This window comes from Phasianus colchicus, unplaced genomic scaffold (genome assembly GCF_987193195.1).
Source record: "Phasianus colchicus unplaced genomic scaffold, bPhaCol1.hap1.1 HAP1_SCAFFOLD_42, whole genome shotgun sequence".
Classification (NCBI taxonomy): Eukaryota; Metazoa; Chordata; class Aves; order Galliformes; family Phasianidae; genus Phasianus; species Phasianus colchicus.
The window spans coordinates 1,642,544-1,649,707 of record NW_028325222.1 but is presented as its reverse complement, the minus strand read 5'-3'; positions in this window follow the sequence as shown (position 1 = coordinate 1,649,707).

Sequence of the window (7,164 nt, the reverse complement as noted above, 5' to 3'; positions counted from 1 at the left end):
TGTAGCATCGGAAAAACAGAGAAAAACGAAATGTCCCTAGGAATCAACGGAAAGGCATAAGAATGAGAGAGAAGCGTAGTGCAGAATGCATGGACACAAGGAGAAGACAAGAACCGCTCCTTTGCGATGTGCGCAGAAGAAGCCGCTCGTCCGAGAAAAGCATCCGGCTGAAGTCGCTCTTTCTCGGCATGCGAGAAAGACGAGACCGCTGCTGAAGGCACAAAGCGGCATTCGGGGAGAACCGCGATTTAACGGCCAGCAACTGCAAACTCTCCGAAGCGGTTAACAGAGAGTGGCGCTGTCCACCCACGAGAGCGAAATAGCGAAATTGCTATGCCGAGAACGTGCGATTTCAGAATACTGCATTTCCTGAAAACAGGGGGTTTTTTCTCCGCAGGAAAGAATCCACATCTCTCGACTTTCTGTAACGTCCTCTCTGAAAGCACAACGTGTGTCTCTCCTGGAACTTCTAGCTGCCTTATTAGAGGGGCTTTTCCCTTCTACTATGTTCGTCACAGAATGCTGAAGTGTAGCATCGGAAAAACAGAGAAAAACGAAATGTCCCTAGGAATCAACGGTTAAGAATGAGAGAGAAGCGTAGTGCAGAATGCATGGACACAAGGAGAAGACAAGAACCGCTCCTTTGCGATGTGCGCAGAAGAAGCCGCTCGTCCGAGAAAAGCATCCGGCTGAAGTCGCTCTTTCTCGGCATGCGAGAGAGACGAGACCGCTGCTGAAGGCACACAGCGGCATTCGGGGAGAACCGCGATTTCTCGGCCAGCAACTGCAAACTCTCCGAAGCGGTTAACAGAGAGTGGCGCCGTCCACCCACGAGAGCGAAATAGCGAAATTGCTATGCCGAGAACGTGCGATTTCAGAATACTGCATTTCCTGAAAACAGGGGGTTTTTTCTCCGCAGGAAAGAATCCACATCTCTCGACTTTCTGTAACGTCCTCTCTGAAAGCACAACGTGTGTCGCTCCTGGAACTTCTAGCTGCCTTATTAGAGGGGCTTTTCCCTTCCACTCTGTTCGTCACAGAATGCTGAAGTGTAGCATCGGAAAAACAGAGAAAAACGAAATGTCCCTAGGAATCAACGGAAAGGCATAAGAATGAGAGAGAAGCGTAGTGCAGAATGCATGGACACAAGGAGAAGACAAGAACCGCTCCTTTGCGATGTGCGCAGAAGAAGCCGCTCGTCCGAGAAAAGCATCCGGCTGAAGTCGCTCTTTCTCGGCATGCGAGAAAGACGAGACCGCTGCTGAAGGCACAAAGCGGCATTCGGGGAGAACCGCGATTTAACGGCCAGCAACTGCAAACTCTCCGAAGCGGTTAACAGAGAGTGGCGCTGTCCACCCACGAGAGCGAAATAGCGAAATTGCTATGCCGAGAACGTGCGATTTCAGAATACTGCATTTCCTGAAAACAGGGGGTTTTTTCTCCGCAGGAAAGAATCCACATCTCTCGACTTTCTGTAACGTCCTCTCTGAAAGCACAACGTGTGTCTCTCCTGGAACTTCTAGCTGCCTTATTAGAGGGGCTTTTCCCTTCTACTATGTTCGTCACAGAATGCTGAAGTGTAGCATCGGAAAAACAGAGAAAAACGAAATGTCCCTAGGAATCAACGGAAAGGCATAAGAATGAGAGAGAAGCGTAGTGCAGAATGCATGGACACAAGGAGAAGACAAGAACCGCTCCTTTGCGATGTGCGCAGAAGAAGCCGCTCGTCCGAGAAAAGCATCCGGCTGAAGTCGCTCTTTCTCGGCATGCGAGAGAGACGAGACCGCTGCTGAAGGCACACAGCGGCATTCGGGGAGAACCGCGATTTCTCGGCCAGCAACTGCAAACTCTCCGAAGCGGTTAACAGAGAGTGGCGCCGTCCACCCACGAGAGCGAAATAGCGAAATTGCTATGCCGAGAACGTGCGATTTCAGAATACTGCATTTCCTGAAAACAGGGGGTTTTTTCTCCGCAGGAAAGAATCCACATCTCTCGACTTTCTGTAACGTCCTCTCTGAAAGCACAACGTGTGTCGCTCCTGGAACTTCTAGCTGCCTTATTAGAGGGGCTTTTCCCTTCCACTCTGTTCGTCACAGAATGCTGAAGTGTAGCATCGGAAAAACAGAGAAAAACGAAATGTCCCTAGGAATCAACGGAAAGGCATAAGAATGAGAGAGAAGCGTAGTGCAGAATGCATGGACACAAGGAGAAGACAAGAACCGCTCCTTTGCGATGTGCGCAGAAGAAGCCGCTCGTCCGAGAAAAGCATCCGGCTGAAGTCGCTCTTTCTCGGCATGCGAGAGAGACGAGCCGCTGCTGAAGGCACAAAGCGGCATTCGGGGAGAACCGCGATTTCTCGGCCAGCAACTGCAAACTCTCCGAAGCGGTTAACAGAGAGTGGCGCCGTCCACCCACGAGAGCGAAATAGCGAAATTGCTATGCCGAGAACGTGCGATTTCAGAATACTGCATTTCCTGAAAACAGGGGGTTTTTTCTCCGCAGGAAAGAATCCACATCTCTCGACTTTCTGTAACGTCCTCTCTGAAAGCACAACGTGTGTCTCTCCTGGAACTTCTAGCTGCCTTATTAGAGGGGCTTTTCCCTTCCACTCTGTTCGTCACAGAATGCTGAAGTGTAGCATCGGAAAAACAGAGAAAAACGAAATGTCCCTAGGAATCAACGGTTAAGAATGAGAGAGAAGCGTAGTGCAGAATGCATGGACACAAGGAGAAGACAAGAACCGCTCCTTTGCGATGTGCGCAGAAGAAGCCGCTCGTCCGAGAAAAGCATCCGGCTGAAGTCGCTCTTTCTCGGCATGCGAGAGAGACGAGACCGCTGCTGAAGGCACACAGCGGCATTCGGGGAGAACCGCGATTTAACGGCCAGCAACTGCAAACTCTCCGAAGCGGTTAACAGAGAGTGGCGCCGTCCACCCACGAGAGCGAAATAGCGAAATTGCTATGCCGAGAACGTGCGATTTCAGAATACTGCATTTCCTGAAAACAGGGGGTTTTTTCTCCGCAGGAAAGAATCCACATCTCTCGACTTTCTGTAACGTCCTCTCTGAAAGCACAACGTGTGTCTCTCCTGGAACTTCTAGCTGCCTTATTAGAGGGGCTTTTCCCTTCCACTCTGTTCGTCACAGAATGCTGAAGTGTAGCATCGGAAAAACAGAGAAAAACGAAATGTCCCTAGGAATCAACGGAAAGGCATAAGAATGAGAGAGAAGCGTAGTGCAGAATGCATGGACACAAGGAGAAGACAAGAACCGCTCCTTTGCGATGTGCGCAGAAGAAGCCGCTCGTCCGAGAAAAGCATCCGGCTGAAGTCGCTCTTTCTCGGCATGCGAGAAAGACGAGACCGCTGCTGAAGGCACAAAGCGGCATTCGGGGAGAACCGCGATTTAACGGCCAGCAACTGCAAACTCTCCGAAGCGGTTAACAGAGAGTGGCGCTGTCCACCCACGAGAGCGAAATAGCGAAATTGCTATGCCGAGAACGTGCGATTTCAGAATACTGCATTTCCTGAAAACAGGGGGTTTTTTCTCCGCAGGAAAGAATCCACATCTCTCGACTTTCTGTAACGTCCTCTCTGAAAGCACAACGTGTGTCTCTCCTGGAACTTCTAGCTGCCTTATTAGAGGGGCTTTTCCCTTCCACTCTGTTCGTCACAGAATGCTGAAGTGTAGCATCGGAAAAACAGAGAAAAACGAAATGTCCCTAGGAATCAACGGAAAGGCATAAGAATGAGAGAGAAGCGTAGTGCAGAATGCATGGACACAAGGAGAAGACAAGAACCGCTCCTTTGCGATGTGCGCAGAAGAAGCCGCTCGTCCGAGAAAAGCATCCGGCTGAAGTCGCTCTTTCTCGGCATGCGAGAGAGACGAGACCGCTGCTGAAGGCACACAGCGGCATTCGGGGAGAACCGCGATTTCTCGGCCAGCAACTGCAAACTCTCCGAAGCGGTTAACAGAGAGTGGCGCCGTCCACCCACGAGAGCGAAATAGCGAAATTGCTATGCCGAGAACGTGCGATTTCAGAATACTGCATTTCCTGAAAACAGGGGGTTTTTTCTCCGCAGGAAAGAATCCACATCTCTCGACTTTCTGTAACGTCCTCTCTGAAAGCACAACGTGTGTCGCTCCTGGAACTTCTAGCTGCCTTATTAGAGGGGCTTTTCCCTTCCACTCTGTTCGTCACAGAATGCTGAAGTGTAGCATCGGAAAAACAGAGAAAAACGAAATGTCCCTAGGAATCAACGGAAAGGCATAAGAATGAGAGAGAAGCGTAGTGCAGAATGCATGGACACAAGGAGAAGACAAGAACCGCTCCTTTGCGATGTGCGCAGAAGAAGCCGCTCGTCCGAGAAAAGCATCCGGCTGAAGTCGCTCTTTCTCGGCATGCGAGAGAGACGAGACCGCTGCTGAAGGCACACAGCGGCATTCGGGGAGAACCGCGATTTCTCGGCCAGCAACTGCAAACTCTCCGAAGCGGTTAACAGAGAGTGGCGCCGTCCACCCACGAGAGCGAAATAGCGAAATTGCTATGCCGAGAACGTGCGATTTCAGAATACTGCATTTCCTGAAAACAGGGGGTTTTTTCTCCGCAGGAAAGAATCCACATCTCTCGACTTTCTGTAACGTCCTCTCTGAAAGCACAACGTGTGTCTCTCCTGGAACTTCTAGCTGCCTTATTAGAGGGGCTTTTCCCTTCCACTCTGTTCGTCACAGAATGCTGAAGTGTAGCATCGGAAAAACAGAGAAAAACGAAATGTCCCTAGGAATCAACGGAAAGGCATAAGAATGAGAGAGAAGCGTAGTGCAGAATGCATGGACACAAGGAGAAGACAAGAACCGCTCCTTTGCGATGTGCGCAGAAGAAGCCGCTCGTCCGAGAAAAGCATCCGGCTGAAGTCGCTCTTTCTCGGCATGCGAGAGAGACGAGACCGCTGCTGAAGGCACACAGCGGCATTCGGGGAGAACCGCGATTTCTCGGCCAGCAACTGCAAACTCTCCGAAGCGGTTAACAGAGAGTGGCGCCGTCCACCCACGAGAGCGAAATAGCGAAATTGCTATGCCGAGAACGTGCGATTTCAGAATACTGCATTTCCTGAAAACAGGGGGTTTTTTCTCCGCAGGAAAGAATCCACATCTCTCGACTTTCTGTAACGTCCTCTCTGAAAGCACAACGTGTGTCGCTCCTGGAACTTCTAGCTGCCTTATTAGAGGGGCTTTTCCCTTCCACTCTGTTCGTCACAGAATGCTGAAGTGTAGCATCGGAAAAACAGAGAAAAACGAAATGTCCCTAGGAATCAACGGAAAGGCATAAGAATGAGAGAGAAGCGTAGTGCAGAATGCATGGACACAAGGAGAAGACAAGAACCGCTCCTTTGCGATGTGCGCAGAAGAAGCCGCTCGTCCGAGAAAAGCATCCGGCTGAAGTCGCTCTTTCTCGGCATGCGAGAGAGACGAGACCGCTGCTGAAGGCACACAGCGGCATTCGGGGAGAACCGCGATTTCTCGGCCAGCAACTGCAAACTCTCCGAAGCGGTTAACAGAGAGTGGCGCCGTCCACCCACGAGAGCGAAATAGCGAAATTGCTATGCCGAGAACGTGCGATTTCAGAATACTGCATTTCCTGAAAACAGGGGGTTTTTTCTCCGCAGGAAAGAATCCACATCTCTCGACTTTCTGTAACGTCCTCTCTGAAAGCACAACGTGTGTCTCTCCTGGAACTTCTAGCTGCCTTATTAGAGGGGCTTTTCCCTTCCACTCTGTTCGTCACAGAATGCTGAAGTGTAGCATCGGAAAAACAGAGAAAAACGAAATGTCCCTAGGAATCAACGGAAAGGCATAAGAATGAGAGAGAAGCGTAGTGCAGAATGCATGGACACAAGGAGAAGACAAGAACCGCTCCTTTGCGATGTGCGCAGAAGAAGCCGCTCGTCCGAGAAAAGCATCCGGCTGAAGTCGCTCTTTCTCGGCATGCGAGAAAGACGAGACCGCTGCTGAAGGCACACAGCGGCATTCGGGGAGAACCGCGATTTAACGGCCAGCAACTGCAAACTCTCCGAAGCGGTTAACAGAGAGTGGCGCTGTCCACCCACGAGAGCGAAATAGCGAAATTGCTATGCCGAGAACGTGCGATTTCAGAATACTGCATTTCCTGAAAACAGGGGGTTTTTTCTCCGCAGGAAAGAATCCACATCTCTCGACTTTCTGTAACGTCCTCTCTGAAAGCACAACGTGTGTCGCTCCTGGAACTTCTAGCTGCCTTATTAGAGGGGCTTTTCCCTTCCACTCTGTTCGTCACAGAATGCTGAAGTGTAGCATCGGAAAAACAGAGAAAAACGAAATGTCCCTAGGAATCAACGGAAAGGCATAAGAATGAGAGAGAAGCGTAGTGCAGAATGCATGGACACAAGGAGAAGACAAGAACCGCTCCTTTGCGATGTGCGCAGAAGAAGCCGCTCGTCCGAGAAAAGCAGCCGGCTGAAGTCGCTCTTTCTCGGCATGCGAGAGAGACGAGACCGCTGCTGAAGGCACACAGCGGCATTCGGGGAGAACCGCGATTTCTCGGCCAGCAACTGCAAACTCTCCGAAGCGGTTAACAGAGAGTGGCGCCGTCCACCCACGAGAGCGAAATAGCGAAATTGCTATGCCGAGAACGTGCGATTTCAGAATACTGCATTTCCTGAAAACAGGGGGTTTTTTCTCCGCAGGAAAGAATCCACATCTCTCGACTTTCTGTAACGTCCTCTCTGAAAGCACAACGTGTGTCTCTCCTGGAACTTCTAGCTGCCTTATTAGAGGGGCTTTTCCCTTCCACTCTGTTCGTCACAGAATGCTGAAGTGTAGCATCGGAAAAACAGAGAAAAACGAAATGTCCCTAGGAATCAACGGAAAGGCATAAGAATGAGAGAGAAGCGTAGTGCAGAATGCATGGACACAAGGAGAAGACAAGAACCGCTCCTTTGCGATGTGCGCAGAAGAAGCCGCTCGTCCGAGAAAAGCATCCGGCTGAAGTCGCTCTTTCTCGGCATGCGAGAGAGACGAGACCGCTGCTGAAGGCACACAGCGGCATTCGGGGAGAACCGCGATTTCTCGGCCAGCAACTGCAAACTCTCCGAAGCGGTTAACAGAGAGTGGCGCCGTCCACCCACGAG